An 18,814-nucleotide genomic window follows, 5' to 3' on the forward strand; every position below is an offset into this window, starting at 1 on the left:
TTGAGCATATTAGAAAAATACCTATGTATATATGGGACCTAAGAAATACTGTCTTTCTGGCTCCTTCAGAGCCCATCAATATGTTCTAAGGCATATTTAAAGAATTTGAAGTCCACCGATTAATGATCTGATCCTTTAATAGCCCTAGGGGAACCATTACAATTCATCGTACCAATGCTGCTAAGAGAATTTTTTCGTTCACAGATCACTAACCTCATAGAAAATGCATCTTAAAACTCCTGACTACTTTTCCCTTTATGGTTTTCTAATTAAAAAATGGCTAAACAGATTTCTTTCAAATTAAGGGTGAGAAAGGAAGCTCAGGGTGAAATACCCACTGGTGTGGATGGTAAGAACAAGAGCCTCCACCCTGGCTCAGAATGAGGCTTCCTGGAGGAGAGGGGAACTGCCATGTGCAAAGGGTCTGCTGCACCTTATGCATACAGTACTATGGAGGGATGCTATGGACCCGCCTTGCCCATCAAAGGCAGTGACGGGGATGGTTCCTGGGAAGGGCTAAAAGATATACAGCTCCAGAAGCTCTAATACACTGTGTAAGTAACACAGAAGAGACTGGAACATCTATTCCAGGTACTAAGCTGGAAGAATGGCCAAGGAGAGAATGGGAGCAGTCTTTGCTGCAGCCTAGAAACCTGGCTATGGACTGGGCGAGTGGATTTTCTGAAGAATTCATGAACTAATCCTGTTTTCCAAGCATACTCTTTCTATTCAAAAGTATTCACTGAATTCACTGTATGAATCAATTTCAGCCTCTGGTTTGCCTGTGAACTACATCTTACATTTCTTATTTGATATCTATGATATGCAATTATTTGTCATCTGTGTCATATGGTGTTGTTTCTGCTCCCTGATTGGAAGATTGAAACTTTTGAAACAGAAGACTAACAAAGGAAGAATAGCAAATAATGACAACTTAGTAATACTCTTCTGGTAGGAGTTTACACAGGCATCTTCATTCCTGCTCAAATTCCTTCAGGCTGTAGGATTCACAAATATTTTCACAGCTTAATCTTCTACATGTTAATGAACAAGGAAGAAAAGGGAAGAAACTCACTGCACTGTTTCACAAAATATTCACAATTCACTTCTATACTGTTCAGCCAGCTCTTTGACTCAACTTTCCTTTGTCAGTTAAGGAACGAGTGTTCTTATTAAACAAGAGAATCCTTTATATTTCCAATGGATGTAAGGAGAACTACAAACTTCATTTTTAAGCACAATTGAGCCCTCTGGAGGAAATAGTTTTGTGTCTTAGTTTTTTAAAAACATGAAAGAAAAACACTGGATTTAAGGAAAAATTTTATTCTAATGGTACATTTAAAAAATGATGAAAATTCATTAAAAATAGCAACTAGTTAACTGTTCTGTAGTTTTGATTGGATAGTACTTGACTGCTAAAGTGGGAACAGGCAACTGGAGATGTTAAGGTGTCTAGTTGGATACTCATACTAAGGCTTCAGGGCTATAATGAGCTCCCATGGTGCACGGGTCTGGCCATGTTTGGCTTGTTGCAAGATCTGTGCCTCCGTGAGACAGTGCATTAGTTTTGGTGTTAAACATATATTGAAATCAGTGAGGCCCCATATACGTACAATGGCCCACCTTCACAGTACTGACTATAGGATTAGAAACTACGGGCTTGTCAACACAGCAAGTTGCTGTGCTGCAAGCCAGAGTGCAATGTCACATGTGGACACTGCCAGAGTGAGTGTCCGGGAGTGAGTCTGAGCATACTGCTACTTCAAAGCATAACAGAGAAATGTTACTTTTAGGGCCAAATGGAAGACAATGTGGTCTAATGGCTAGGGTATTAGCTTAGGATTCAGACCTGGATTCTCTTCCTGACTCTGCCACTGACCTGCTGTCTGACATTAGGCTAATCATTTGCTGTCTGCCCCTATTTCCCCTTGTATGTTGTCTGTTCCACCTGTAAGATCTTCAGAGCAGGGACCTAAACTTCCCATTTATATTTACAGCCCCTATAACAATGGGTCCCCAATCTTACTGAGTCCCTGAGACGCTACTCCAATGTACGTGACAAAGTGTTCATAGTAATTCTGTGCTAGTATTGGTTGATACAGCACATGTGGGGTTATTTTTCATTAACAGCCTGGCTGAATAGAGCATAATCATGAGCCTGATCCTGGATGAGCCTGTTCCTACAAAGGCGATGCGTATGGCGACTGCAAGTTCGGGTGACAAATCCATGGACGATTCTAAAATCGGAAGGCGCCACTTGCAAACACACAGGAAGAAGTTCTCCTCTGTGCACCTTGACAATTTGTCATTGGCTCAGTTAAGCTATCTGTGTGGATGGGTTTTTTAAAATTTATTTATTATCCATTTATCAGACATTTTTTTAAGAACTGTCCATGCAGAGGTTATCCTTTCCCCAAATGTTACCCGTATGGTCATTGTCTAAAGCTTTGAATACCTTGGCCACATACTCAAAGGGCTGATTCTACATGTTATGCTGAATCCTCAGCCACATTGATTGGTTTTTCCTGTTTTGGATTTCTGTGAAGTGCTTTCCCCCAATGAGAAGGGTTTCTCATTGTACAATAAAACCCAGGTCCAATATCAGCTTTGTCATGTTGAGCGAGGCATCGTATTCTGGCTTAAAATAATTACTCCAATATAGCCCTCTGCAGGGTATGAGTCCCTATCAAAACTGGCATTCTAAAATCAAAATACTACCCACCTTCTGAGTCTGATCCTCCACTGCCTTGTACACTGTCTAGTCATTTACATGGGTACAATGTGAATGTAAAATGCTAACACAGACTAGCACTACACTCAGTTGGGTACAGGTGTAAATGAATACACAAAGTGCAAAGCTGTGGAGGATCAGGTTCTATGGGCTAAAGCATTTTGAAGCAGCTTCTAAACTTTAATTTCACACTACCAGCTGCACCTCTGGTTTTCTTTTTGTTTTCTTTTTTTTTTAATTCCACTTACACAATTTTTCCTTCTTCTTTTTTCCCCTCAAACTCTCCTATTTCTGATCCTGATCCTTGCTAGGCTGCCTGTTCCATCTCAAGCTTCTCAGCTCTTTCCTAATTGGCAAAACCCTCCTGGGAGGATGGCTTTCTGCCATTTCAACATCTTATATTATTTCTGTGATCTTTTCTACAGAAGGGCTGCTAGACACAAATGATTCATGTTCAGTTTGCCAAATGAGATGACTAATAGGAGTGGACAATAGATCTGTGATGGGCCTTATTGCAGCATTTACCCAGTGTATGTGCAAATATATTACTATTTAGGTGACTGTCATTTTGCGGGGGTGGCAGGAATTATTTATAAACTTTGGTTATATATTCAAACCAGAAAATCATCCTCGTATTTTCAAAATTGTCATCTCTCAGAAATTATATTTCCTCAAATTCATATTAAATCCTAGTGGCAGGGTATAAAGGTTTTTTTCTAATTAATTCAATTTGGTTATGCAGATTTGGCTCTGTCTACATAATTTTTCATATAGCATTTTAATGTTACCTCTATTACAAAGAGATTACACTGCAGACATTTAAAAAAAAATCTATGTAAAAATAAAATGACACATCTTACATTAACCCTAGTGTATACTGCCCTGCAAAGTACTGTATGCAGAGGAAACTAAAGTTATTAAGTTGAAATGTAACTGCATAAATCATGCAAAACAATTCAAAGTTTCTAGACATCAAGAGATTTGCAGACTTGAGGTGTGATTGAAGAGTAATAGTGTACTTTTGTCAGTGAGTTAGCCTGGGTCTGAAAAATAGACTAGCTGATTGAAGGACTTGACCTAACGATCTCATTCTTTTATCTCCATTTTGTCCCCATGTTTCCAGTTCACTCTAGATCTTTGTTCTCAATTTCTTAGCAGAGGGAAATTTCCCCTCAATTCTACTTATGCAAATTTATTTCACTGAGTCTGTCAGTTTTGGTGAGATCAGCTTTTACACTGCCAATACTATCTTCAGCTGTTCTTACAGAGCTAGCTAAAGGTACCACAGGTGTCTGTAGTATGTACATGGGGGGAAATCTTTATTCAGTAAAATCCCAGATGCCTTTCATATACATTTGTTTGATTGGTATAACTATACTTTGTACAAGTATGCAAGGTTCCAGAAAATATTAGTCCCTGATCTCGAAATAAATGAAATTACACTTGTTTAGATATGGATACTTAAATTACAGTTATCTTGACTTCTTTGCATGATAGAAAGCATTGAAAGTTTCATATTTCCAAGAGCTTGCTTTATATATTTTTCAATAAGAAATGTTTCAAAATAAAGAATGATTTTTAAAAAATAAATTCCCAGTAGTTCATTCTGGCCACATAATATGGTTCAGCTTCAACAATGACCCTGGCAGGGAATTAAGTTCCAAATAATAATAATAATAATAATAATAATTTATTACTTGTATTGCAGTAGCATTTAGAAGCCCCAGTCATGGACCAGAATCCCATTATGCTAGGTGCTATATAAATACAACAAAAATGAAAGTGAGGCCTAAAATAAATAATTTTCTTAACTTTCACAAAACCATCATCCATATTTTAAATTATGGGGGGAAAGATTTAACATTCTAACCTAGAGACTAAACCGTAACATAAAGTGTAGATCTTAGAAATAAATACAACATATATAATTCCTTATTTTTCTTTGGCTAAATTAATCTAACTGCAATCATCATCATTATTGTCACTATTGAAGACTCATTCTATCTTTCATAAGATTTATGTGGATGACACTATACTAATCCACAGATAAGTCTAGAAGGTCCTCTGCTCCTGTTGAAAATATAGTTCTGATTTAAAATGTTCCAAATGTGAATTTTGCTAAGATATGTGCTTTAATTTAGATGTATCTAGGAAAAGCTGGTAATTACTAGATACATCCAAAATGTGATTTCCTTCAAGCCAATCTATCATGGAAAATGAAGAGATCATTTTACAATAGAATTCTGAGAAGCAAACATTATCAGTCACTTACCCTGTGCTTAGGTCATTTAAAAATAAGAACAAAATCATTGAAGTATTGTTGCTCGAGATAATGCTGCTTGAAATTAAGGGGCAGCTATTTCTGAAGGTTTATCATTTTCAGAGTGCAGTGAACAACCCATTTGTTTTAATATGTATTCATAGAGTGAGGAACTGCTGTAATTTTAAAAGTGCCATTTACTTATCTTCCACTGATATAATATCTTTGTTACATCCCACAGAAAAGATACCGGCATCTATAGGAAAATGAGTCTATCTCACTTGGTCTAATATATTGTTGCTGATTTATTGCTTCAAGGGGTTTAATTAAAGTTTCTCCATTGTAGCTTAATTTTTAAAACAAATTTTACTTCTTACTAGATATTCCTGAATACAATTAATCAGCATCGTATCCATATATTTTCAGCAAAGAGGAGGTGAAATTCACCTATGTGCCAAAGTCCTGCAAAAAGCCCTTTACTCAGGGTTTAAGTGGTGCAGCACACTGACCCTGTATTGGCAGGCAAAAAAATTGTCTTTGTCAATGGTCCTAGCTCCACAGCATTAGCTCAACCCGATTGAAAAGCGCCATTGAAAGACTAACATGTTTCAAGCTCTGTTAGTTGGCCATGTTGTAGCCTAGCAAGTAAGTGTAGGGGAGATCCTACACTACAATATGACCAGCTAACACAGCTTCAGATATGTTAGCCTGCATCTTAACAGAGCTTTCAGTCATAGTAAGCTAAACCAGTTGAGCTAACACAATTGAAAAATTCACACCCGTTTCTTCCATCCCCAGAGGCATAGTAAGTGTGGGGTGGGGCTGGTGAATCATTATTTTACAGATCTTCCCATCCCCATGGGGAAGGTTCAAATAGACCATTGCAGCTCTATGAACTGTATTTCCCTTTGTTGCTTATCCAAGCCAAACTTGAACTCGGGTCTCCGGTATTGACAGGAAAGTACAGTGTTAATCCACTGCACCACTTGGCTGTCTTTCATAAATGTCTACATGGCAGGATCCTTTCAACTGCTGTGAGATATTAATCCAAACTCCTGTTCTCTTTTTATCTTCCAGTTCCTGGGCTGGGGGTGTGGCATAGGGAAAGAGAAATGCTGCTATGAAATAATCCAGGTTGCCTATTGAATTAAAGCATTTTATAGTGATATTTTCATATTCCCCTTCACACTCTCCTTCCTCCTCCTCTTGTCTCTGACACAGTAACCTGTCTAACTACAAGCTTCTCTCATAAACCATAAACCATATTCAGAATTATAACATGATGCTATGGATCCTCAAAGAATTGCAATGTGCAGTGAATTTTTTAAAATGTGCACTGACATTTTAGGAATATGCACAGTGGTATGTGGAATATTAAATAAACCCTAAATTTACTACTCACTTCCCTGGTTAGAACCAGCATTTTTTTCTATGTTACATCTAGTGCCTTTTAAAATCTGTCTGGGTTTTGCCACATTATGAGGAAAATTGGGTGGCCTTAGTTGACTTATTAGATCTTTTCCAGTTCTGATTCCTGTAATTCTGTGATCTCATTGTGACAATAACATAAGCTTGTGGCTCACCAGTTTCATTGATTTTGTGCCCTCTGTGCGGGTGCAAAGTAGCCTTGAAAGTAGTGTTATAGCTCTAGGAGAATCACCTGTCTCAGGAGACCCTATGCCATACTACATCCTGAAAGCCGGACTAGGGGGTGTGGCTGGGTACCATGATGCTCTGTTGATCTATATCTGCCCTATCAGCCCCTTCAGGCAGCTCTAACTTATGCTGGGCAAGCGCGATTAACATGCACCCAGCAAGGTCTCTCACAACTCCAATACAATAGTAATTATGTAGGCAGTTCACTGAAAATCTAGATTTTAAAGCAAAACTGAATGTTTTCAAAAATAGATGGATAGAATCAAAGACAGGTTATTAATCCAATGAGAATGGTTTCATTTATTTTATAAAACTGGAAGAATGAACCATCGCAAATACTAACTGGCCATACAGAGACAAGCAGAGTAATTAAAACAAGACTTGTGATGAGCCTTAGGTTCATGCTGTGTGATATTGACAGTGCTAGGGATAAATTGCCCCTATGGAATGGAAGGTTAGAATAATGCAGATGTGTGTAAACAACTTTCTCAGCAACGCAGCTAAACCTGAATGGACATAGACATTCTTTATTGAACTAAAGGTACCATTAAGAAGACAGACTTGCAGAATAAAGTTTGGGCGGAGAAGTCTGAACATCTTTAGAACTTGGCTTGTCTCAGAGTATCTGAGTAAAAATATGGGACCACGTTCTTGGGTCCAGTAAGGGCCACACCACCAGCAGAGCCTGATTGTAAAGTTGGCATAGGTACAACACCGGATGTACATTGCTGGAGGATCCCCCTACATGGGGCAATCACCCCAAGTAATAGGATCCTCCAGTAGTGTAGAGTTGGTGCAGTGGCTCTTATGACCATCCCACCCTGTTCTCACAACATCACCTAATACTGTTATAGGGCTAAACTCTTATGCTCTGACTCGCATACTGTGTGCGTAATCCCATGACTTTCAATTGGACTGTTCATGGAGTAGGATACCTTTATTCATGTTGAATTGTATCAGAATTTGGCCCTTAAGGGGTTGTGGCCAGGGGACAAAGGGACAACCAGGGTTTCAATATGCCCACAGATCCCTGGATGTTATATTGTTACTTTGTGTCTTCACTGGGCAGGGGACCAGCTAGGTCTAGCACAAGCCACCCAGGGTTAGAGGAGCACAGCATACACTTTGTCACCATGCGCTGCCTGCTATTCAGCCTAAACCAAAGATGTGGGTCATTAAAGAAGCTGAGAAATTTCTCGCAGGCAGCCCATCTGGGCCAGCAACACAAGTAGGAAAAATGCCAATTCACATGCATTCTTGTAGGTGATAAAAGCAGCAAACATGATCTCACTTTGAAGGGCATCAACAAATAATAACTCATGATTAGACATGAGTTCATGCCTGCTGTTGAGATAGTATTTGTTAGCTCCATCCAAGGCGACAATTAATCTTTGTAATTAATCTGATGCCTGAATCAGAACCTATGGTAATAACCTGGATGGAAATACTTCCATAAGAGTTAATACTAATAATAGTAGGTTACAATTTAGCTCCTTCCTGCTCTTCTCTAGTTTTACTCAGTCTATGGGGTAGAGCCCTGGACTGGGCCTCTGGAGACCTGTGTTCTATTCCTGACTCTGTCACTGGCCCACTGAGTGACCGTGGGCAAGTCACCTTCCTCCCTGTGCCTCAATCTCCCCCCTGTAAAAAGGGAGTAGTGAAGCTGACCTCCTTTGTACAGTGCTCAGAGGTCTGCAGATGAGAAGTGCTGTAGAAGAACCAGGTGCCATTATTATTATTATCAACCAGACCAAGTTATTCATTTGGATTCAGTTTAGTGTTCTTTTCCAATACCTATCTCTGTGTATTCTTTCACATTGCCATCTCTCTCTGGAACTCCCTTTCTGACCCGGATGTTGACCACATCCACCATGCTAATCAGATAGCTAAACAGAATTATACAAATCAAAACATGTGCATTAGCCTCCCACGTGACCTAGTAATTATTTCTATTCTGTCTCCTCCCTCCCCCTTCCCATATTGTCATCTCCCCCTTTTGTCTCACCTTTATGTAAGGTCAGACTTGATAGTAGTTGTATTAAGGGATGCAGAATGTGGCTCTTCAATCTAAAGTACTTTAGGAAAACATCGTCATCTGTTTTGTAAAACACCAGCCACATCTATGGCATTACATAAATACTTCAATTATTATGAGATGGCCGCACCGAGAAACCTTTGAAAAGGTTCCATCTAACCAGGTGCTTTGCAAACTTAATAAATGGATAGGCAGCCTACTTACTCTGTATACTGTGTGGGGAATTGTTCCACCAACTACTGAAATACAGGAACCTCTGGACTGAAAAATAATGTGTACTTGCTTACATACTGGCATCAAGTGAATCTTCTAGGCATGCACATAAAGCAAATAATCTGACTGAAAACAAAACTTGTAAAAGACTTGCAACCATTAAGCTGTGTATGTAGTGAGCCTGCGTAACCAGGTAACCTGCTTCCCTTTTGTCCTTTCTCCCCTTCCTTCCTCCTTTCTTTGTTACACTCACTTGTTGCAGCTCATTTTATATTCTATCGTGAGCTCTTCAAAGCAGGGGTTGCGTCTTTCTTTGTTTTGCACAGTGAAAATTGTTATATCTCAAATTTATTTCTAAGAAATATTCAAACCAACTATAGAGCTATTTGAATACTGTGAAAAATTGTTTGTCTCCTAAATGATTCAAAGAGAAACAGCAACTTTCACTGAATTATGTGTTTGTCAAAGAGTATTTGACTAGCTCTCATAGTGTGCAATTCCTCTTGTAATGGATCCTGGAGGAGAAGCACATAAAAACCTTTGTAAAGGCTGCCCCTTGCCTCTGAGACCACTCTTCCTGTTAGACAAACGGTAACTCTCTTTGACATCCTGCTGTCAGCCATTCAGACACGGATTTCATTGCACTACTATGTCACATATTGAGCTTGTAACAATCCCCTGGCTACATACATACTCACTGTTGCCAGCTATGCTACATGACATGGTTTCATGAGCTTCACAGTCTTAAACAGCAATAAAACTTTTGGTCCAAAACTCCCCCAAGTCCCTACCTACTAAAGTGTAGTAAAGAATAATCCGTGCTTTAGTAGTATTACAGCTAATCTCTCTAGGTCAGCCAGTAGCGGACAACACGATTTTATACCCCATGGAGTTTGATAGTATGTATGCACACTAGCCAGTATATTATAAACTAAAACAAAGACAAGTTCTCACTGTGTTTCATTACTGAATCTCCAACTATCACAAGTCTAATACGGGAAAGGAGAAAGAATAGAGGATATTTAATTATTTATTACTGTTATTTTGTGTTTTATATTCTGTGTGAGCACACTGGTCAGTGATTCCACTTTGGGAACAAATGAGAAGTGACACTGACAGTAAAAAAAGTCAGTTAACACAAAGCAAAAAAGCAATCTATATCTTAGTTATTATTATTGTTCAAAGGCTGGGCACATTACCCAAAGGTTTTTAATGTTTTGAATAGTGTATAGCAAAACATTATGTTTAAAGGAGGTGCAAAGTACAGAAAACATCAACCTGTACATGCAGGTATTAACTTATGCTCTTATACACATACATTATGCATACAAATACACAACATATGGCATACAAGAAAGACAGACAATAACTGAAGCAAAAGAATTTCAGAATATACAAGTATTACAAAATGGTAACCACATAAGTCAACGCCTAAGCACCACCAAAATGTATTGGAACTGTTTATATATTTAACTTCAAACTGTCTACTGTATGGCTGAACTAGTACTGGAGGAATTATACAAAACACAAGAGCTTTTGTATAAAGTCTTTCAGTGGGGATGGAAGCTATTTCATAAAGCTGGTTATCTCATTGTCACTTCTTGGCAGTCTCCAGCAGAATAACCCATTACCTAACAGCCTCCTCCCCCAGCATAGGAGGTGTGTGACTGCAGAATAGGGCATGGCCAAAGAAAGGGATGTGGGCAGAATGCTGTCAGAACAGCCCACTGGGAGCTGTTGCAGTTATTCATAACTTAGAGCAGGCTAGAATCTGCTCCAAGTGGCACCAGGGGTCCAACCAGCCTGCAAACAGTGGCAGGATTGAAAGGGTATAAAAATGGCAGATTACAGCCATCTTGACCCCACCCTCAAGACCTAGTTCAAGCTTCATAGTATTTGTTGCCTAAATTCTATACCTAATTCTATAATTAGCCACATAAATAAGTGGCCTAATTTTCATTACTGCTGAGCACCCACAACTGCCTTTGATGTCAACACCTCCAAGCCACTCTAAAAACAAGGCGTTAGGCACCTACATTTTAAAATTGTGGCTTCAGCACCTACTTGAAAGTGCTCAGCAAAATGCAGGATGAAGTTTACATTAGTATCCAATTAGGTGAACTCAAATAAAGACCAGTTGGCAGTTAAAGAAATTTGATTTTGCCGAATTCATAGTGAGACTGGTCAAAATACAGGAAAAATATTTGTGAAAAATATCATGAGAGATATGTCCCTTCTTTTCATCCACCTCTTTTCACCATTCATTGTGTTAGTCTAACTGCTTAAAAAACAAAATAAATAAATAAATAAATAAATAAGTAAAAACGTTAAAATTGCTAAAACCTTTTTTTCACTTTCAGTGAACCTGCATTTCTTTAAAAATTGGGCATATAATTTTGTGTTGTCTTTGTTTTGCTCCACATACTCTTTCCAAAAGTGTCAGATGGCCTCTCCTGTCAGTGTGAGCCAATTTATAACATTTAAGGTCCAAGATAGGCACAAATTCCCATTTTGTTTTACAGTCGTATTTTACATTATTCCTTTGATTTGTGATTTGCTGCAATTTCATCTACAGTTGGCACTATCCTTCTATGGAAGATCAATTAAAGATAACAGGACAAATTCTTGATTATATTCAGAGTCAATTTTAATATTACTTACATGAGGGGATTGTAATCTTATCAAAGATGTAATCTCTCCAGTTTTGCTTGCACTTACTGGGAGGTTTAAGCATTGTAATTCAAACCAATATGACATGCAATATGAGCAGGGTCCAATTTATCGGTGTTCCATCATATAAGCTAAATAAATAACAATGTAATGAAGAAAAATCAAAATTAGAAAAAAGATTTCCTTTAAGCTGTACAGCAATGCAATGAATTTTTTTGCCACCATATTCTAAGAGGCAATGAATCCCAGACCCAGTGCAGTCATGGAAATTGGAATTCAAAATAATACCAATTTCAGTCAGAGGGAAACAGGCTTAGTGGATTAAGCATTGGCTTTGTATTGTCTTTATATTCAAGAGATGACATGTGATATCCTGGAAGGTACAGAACAAAGAGCTAACTTGATAACCCTAAATGAGGATGAGCCTTTTGTCAGGAACTTCACTACATAGCTGCTACACTGAATTAGTCTGCTGAAATGTCAAGGGCTTCCTTTTGTAGGACACTGCACAATTGGCCGAAGGTCAATGGTTTTAAACACAGATCGAGACGTGGGTGTGAGTGCAGCACTTCTGAGAATCCGACCACTTATTTAGTCATCCAAATTTGATCAATTTGGCCATGAGGGAATATGGATTACAATGAGTAGTCTATTTCATTCTTGCATTCATATTTATATTGTTACAATACCAAAAGGCACCACGAATCTAAAATGGATGCTGTAGACATTTGAGGTCTGCTGCAGCAATTCAAACTCTGCTGAAGGCAGTAACATGTTTGTAAATCGTAGTTCGATCTTTAAAAGAGACTTCTAGGATAATCATTTTTTGCCATTCATCATTTCCATATAGGTCTGGTTTTCAAGCACTGCTGAAACACATTTGGACCTAGAACATGGAACCCTCACTCATCCTGGTGAGCCACTGTTCAGACAAGTAGTCCCACAGACCAGAATGGGACTACTCCCACGGGTAAGGGCTCAGCAGCATGAGTAAGGTCTCCACGTTCTGGCCCTTTGTGAGGGTGTGCACAAATTAGTTGTTTTTTGAAATTATTTCTGCTTGGTATTCATTAAATGCAAGGCAAACAGCTGCTATTTTGAGAGGACGAACGAAGGCTTTGGACTGAGACTCAGGAGATTTTGTTCAATAAACAGCTCTACCACAGACTTCTTGTGTGATTTTGGGCAAGACAGTTAATGCCTCTGTGCTTTGGTTCGCCCTCTGTAAAACGGGGCTAATAACATTTCCATTCTCCCATCCTTAGTCTGTCTTGTCTATTTTGGCTATAAGCTTTTGTGGGCGTGGACTATCTCTTACTATGGATTAAATCCTGTCCCCATTGTAACCAAGGGCCATTGACTCAATGGAGCTGGGATTTCACCCTATGTGTTTGTATAACAAGTGACAAAATGGGGTCTTATTTGGGACCTGAAGCACTACCAAAATGACTTATCATTACATCCCTCATGTTCTGCTTACTTGGAATTCTTAGTTGCTGGCCACCGAAAAGGGCAGGTACTAGACTTGCCTAATGTGCATCTGTGTTACATCTAACTCAGACCAAAACTAAAAGTTGATTACTTTCATTAGCACTAAGCTGATAAAAATATAATTTAAAAAGCCCCAAAATATTGGGAGCAACACCACTATTCAGCCCTTTGTCTGTTCAAATTAAGCAGAACCTGAAACACCATTCTTATCAGTGCTGTGCTATGTTTTCCATTGTAACTCTTTTGTACTGTATTGACATGTATACCGCTTACTTCTCTTGTTAGCAGTGAGACAGATAAAAGCTGACTTCCAAAGTCAGAGATTTAAAGCCCTTCCTATATGTCATGAAAATTGGTGCAAAATTCTTCTAACGTATAGTAAAAAGGGATATTTGCCCTTCAGTTTTGCATATAGATACAAATATAATATACAGTATTATATACACTATATATATATACAGTATATTTCACAGTAGCCTTTAAGCCACCCTAAATTGTCTGCATTTGTTCAGTGAATTCAAATATATATTTACTACTCAACGTGTTTAACTATGAAACAGAGGGCTCATCAGTTTATTGTACATTTTTGCTAAAATGAGGCTTGTAATTCAATTATGTATTCATCGGGGGTGAAAATGGAATATGTTCCAACCAGCAGCCCCCACTGTCCACATGTGCATTCTCAGATCAAACAGCTATAATAATTCCTTGTTAAATTCATCATTTTCCATTAGATGAGCAACTGTGGCTGGTAAAAGGTAATGGTTACAGTGTGTTACACAATTAACACAGTGTGAAATGAACTAAAATATGTTTTCTAAAGCTGATTTTTAATGGAAAGGAATTATTTAGGTACTGAATATGAAACGCGTACCCAAATGTGGGATCTGTTGAATGCTTTTACCAAACTGACAGTGCACCCATTCATTGTAAACCTTCTCAGCTCCCATCAAAATTAGACTCTTGTCAAAATCTGGCAAGCAGCCTGTCAAATATATTCTTTAGGCCCATGAAAAAGAGTATTTGTATTTAAGGAAAAATCACTTAAAATTGTCCAGATGTACATAACTGATGGAAATGTTTTCAGCCTCCATAATGATTTCTGTTCCCAAAATGCACTAAAGAATTCAGATAATCGCTGGAGTGAGCTAGATGACAGACGACAAGTTTAGTATGAGTGGAGTGCATGCAGAAAACAAAATGACATAGCTCTGCAAAAAAAAAAAACAGAATAACCATGAGTGAGGAGTTTACTGTGTTTTCTGCATGATATGTGCCAAATTACCCAAGTATAACTCAAGTAGTCAGTGAACCACAGTATCCAGCCATTCATAGATACAGAAGTTGCTTATCAATTCATGCAGCTTCTGTCTGTCATAATAAATAAAGATAGCAGGTCTGGTAGCAGATATCTGATCTGAAAAAAAAGTTCCATCAGCCCTTTCATGTAGTATAGCATTTTTCCTACTTATAGGCTAACTGCAACACTATGAAATTTCAAGCTATGTGGCCATTTAATTCCACATCTTCGCAGTGAAACACTTTTGGAAGTCACCAGATGGTGCTATTAAAGATAGTGTTGTAAGTTCTGTTCACTGAACGCATAAACAGTTAACTCTTGACATAAATGAATATTGTCAGCTGTACTGCTATTCTTTTTACATACTGAGCATATTTCTGGTAAAGTCTGTTCAGATGTAATCTCCTGGACCATGGCTAAGACTCTTTTTTGATCTGCTGCAGACAGGTTATATCCCCACAAACAAGCAAAACATTACAAGATGCCAAAGCATTACATCACCTCCCCCAAATTTCTCACAGTGGGCCAATTCAACGTTGCTGTAAATGGTCAGAGTTCCACCGAGATCAATGCATCCATCTATGCTTGCTTACAGTAGGGCTGAATTTGCCTTTATATTTTTGGGAGCTAAATTATATGGACTGAAGGCACTAATTTTTCACCTCTGACTTCTCAAGTTCAACTCAGATCTCAAACTACAGAGTGAATGAGTTTGGAGAGCTCATCCAAGTCTTTAATGAGTGATACATCACACAATTTATAGTGCTTTATGGTCTGTGCTAAGGATGAGCAAGTATAACTGGAGTGTTGTACAACGTTAAGCGGTGATCTGGCTGAGTTGTCCCAGCCTGTATACAGCATGTCTGGTTCTGGTGCTGAAGGGGCTTTAAGACCTTCACTTGCATGAGCATCAAATTTCTACAAACATATGTAAAAGAGATCTCGGACAAATGACATTCTACCAATACAAAGGCTAATTAGTGGTGGGCTAAGGTCTAAAGGAGCAGAGGAGTTGTTTTAATTTGGACTGTCTGTTTGCATATCTTAAGCATATCTGAACCTCAGCCTTTTCAGTTTTCAGTCTCTTCTCTGTGTATCAGAAAATAGTGTTCCTTACTTCCCATAATCACCCCTCCCATAAAATCATCCTTTTCTGAAAACCCCCAGAAAGGCCGAACTCCAAAGTAGCCTTTCCCAGAGATAACTGTAAAGTTATACTGTAAATTGTTAAACTGTGCTTCTTCCAAAAAGGCTCCAAGTTCATCATGATACTATATCCCCAAGATACCCTCCTTCCATCAGGTTCTCTGAACTTCATAGCCCTTCTTGTTCCAAGTCTCCAGACACATCAGGGTCTTCTCTACCTCCTCTAACCCATCAAAATGCACCTAACTGATAACCCCACTTAACAGGTTTCCATTAAATTTCCAGCAGGTTCCCAGTAATATACTCACCTATGACTAGGGCCCTACCGAATTCATGGTCAATTTCATGGTCATAGGATTTTTAAAATCGTAAATGTCATGATTTGATAGGTTTCAGAGTAGCAGCCGTGTTCGTCTGTATCTGCAAAAAGAAAAGGAGTATTTGTGGCACCTTAGAGACTAACCAATTTATTTGAGCATAAGCTACATGCTTCTGATGAAGTGAGCTGTAGCTCACGAAAGCTTATGCTCAAATAAGGTGCCACAAGTACTCCTTTTTGTCATGATTTGAGCTATTTCAATCTGAAATGTCATCGTGTTGTAATTGTAGGGGTCCTGACCCAAAAAGGAGTTGTGAGGGCATCACAAGGTTATTGTAAGGGTGGTTGCAGTACTGCTACCCTCACTTCTGCGCAGCTGCTGGCAGTGACGCTGCCTTCAGAGCTGGGCAGCTGAAAAGTGGCGGCTGCTGGATGGGAACCCAGCTCTGAAGGCAGAGCTGCTGCCAGCAGCAGCGCAGAAGTAAGGAAGTCATGGTATGGTCTTGCCTCCTTTACTTCTGTGCTGCTGCTGGCGGGGCACCATCTTCAGAACTGGGCGCCCGGCCAACAGCCACCGCTCTCCAGCCATCCAGCTCTGAAGGCAACGCAGAAGTAAGGGTGGCAATACTTCAACCCCCAGTTAAAGAACCTTGTGACCCACCCCTGCAATTCTCTCTTGTGTCAGGACCCCCAATTTGAGAAACACTGGTCTCCCCTGTTAAATCTGTATAGTATAGGGTAAAAGCACACAAAAGTCACAGGGGGAGACCAGATTTCACATTTGGAAGGGTCCTACCTATGACATTCTTGCTTCAGGTACATTCTCAACCCCACTTCTGTTGTGACACCTACACTAAATCAGCCAACCATTTGAGCTAGGATGGATGGCAGTCAGGAGTAGCAGCCATTATGTAGCTAAACAAAAGTGTACTGACTTCAGTGGAAGTGTTGTCGCTGAATTCAATTGGCTTGAGCTCATGCCCTAAAGGAGTAGGGTATGCAGTCAGATTTGGGTTCAGATTAGGGATTTGGATAAAACTGAGTGCTTAGTACTGAACTGATATTTTTGTAAATATTTACCACAATGTTTAGCATGGAGAGAGATGGGAACATTGGACTAAAAGAACCTCCTGGCCACTGAGTCCAGTCTGCTGCTATCACAGGTAGCCCATCATATAATCCCATTCATAAATTTATCAAGTTCCATTTTAAAACCAGTTGGACTTCTTCCCCTCACTACTCCTGTTGGAAGCCTGTTCCGGAACCTCACTCATCCGATGGTTAGAAAGTTTATTCTAATTTCCAGCCTGAATTTACTCATGGCCAGTTTATACCCAGTTATGTTTGTGCCAGCAATGTCCTTTAGTTTAAATAGCTTTTTCTCCCATCTTGGTGTTTACCCCTCTATGAATTTATAGAGAGCAATCATATCGCTTCAACCTTCATTTTGTAGGCTAAACAACCAAAGCTCTTTTAGTCCTTTTTTATTCTCCTCACCCTCCTCCCATAGCAGGAAAAGTGGCCAAATACTGACCCAATAAGAAGATTGCAAATGTTTGCAAGATCTAAATCATTAGGAGTGTAACTGAATGTAACATTCACTGGAAAGCGAAATGATAGAGGGTGATATCTGATGCCATATTTGAAAATATACACAGCAGAAAAACACGGTCTCAAGTCAAACACACTGTACCCATTTCAAGATCATGTCCAGTTCAGTTACTTCAAATGATTGACAGACAAATAGAATCTGCAGCCAAATCTCTTATAACCAGCAATTTATTTTCAGTCCATAGACCTTCAGAACTGTTCTGTGTGATTCAGATTGTCCATATATTATTTTGTGATATTGCGAGGGCATTGGATAGTTCAAACCTGCAAAGAAAAGATTGGCAATAATGACAGTCTTCAATAATGCCTTTCAAAAACCTCAAAGCAATGTCCTAGAACTGTAGATGGAGAAGTGTTGTCATCTCTTAGAAGAGCAGCTTGTCTTCAAATGGAATATGTGCAACAAAGGAAAGTCTGTGGTAACAGACCCTTTCACGACCGCATAGTGTGGGGCTGGAGGGGATATGGGGAAATGCAAGAAGCCTTTTTTCCGCTTGTGCAGGCCCACACAGGAATGCCCAGTTCGCTCAAGGGAGTAGGGAAGAGGCAGAGCCATCTCCTGTAGCATGGGTGGCAACATTAGGGGGATCAGACTGAACCATCTTAAAGGTTGCGGCCTGGGCAGTTGCACTGCATCTTGGGGTGCTTGGAGAGGCATTTTTCCTTCCTGAGATACAATCCTTTACAGAGCTTTGCCTGGGATGATAATGCTTCACACTGTCCTTGACTTGGGCCTCTGATTAAATGCCACAATTTGGCCCTAAGAGAACTTGAAATATAAACAACTGAAGAGAAAAAGGACCCATCTCTGCCCAGACACTGTAGGAAATGAGCCAGTTTATGATGGTCAGACTGAGGGCACATGACAAAAATTGGTACTTTATTTATAAGAGTTAATAAAATTAAAAATATGTATATAAACTTGTACTGATCTGATTGCATCCTTCCCTCTCCATATGTCACTTCTCTGACATTATAAACTCCTGGCTCCAGAGATCTTGCCTTTGTATGGGTTTACAGAGCATCTTGTACAATGGGGCTGTCATTTTGATTGCAGCTACTGAGTGCTACCTTGTATGAATATTCAAGTCCCTGCTGTGCTGTCACTTAAGCCCATATCTTCAAATATATGCAGGTGCTGCGTGAAATCAATGGGAGTTAGGCACCTAAATACCTTTGAGGATCTGGGCCTGTGGGCCTCAATTCCCCATCTGTAAAAGGGAGATAATAGTACTTCCCTACCTCACCGGGGTGTTGTGAGGATAAATACATTAAAGATTGTGAGGCTCTCAAATATGACAGTAATAGGGCCCATACAAGTGCCTTAGATAGATATTAACGTATAATAAAATGATGTAAAAAGTAGCCTCAGGTAGGTTTCT

Source organism: Lepidochelys olivacea (genome assembly GCF_965140295.1).
Source record: "Lepidochelys olivacea isolate rLepOli2 genome assembly, chromosome: 2".
Taxonomy (NCBI): Eukaryota; Metazoa; Chordata; order Testudines; family Cheloniidae; genus Lepidochelys; species Lepidochelys olivacea.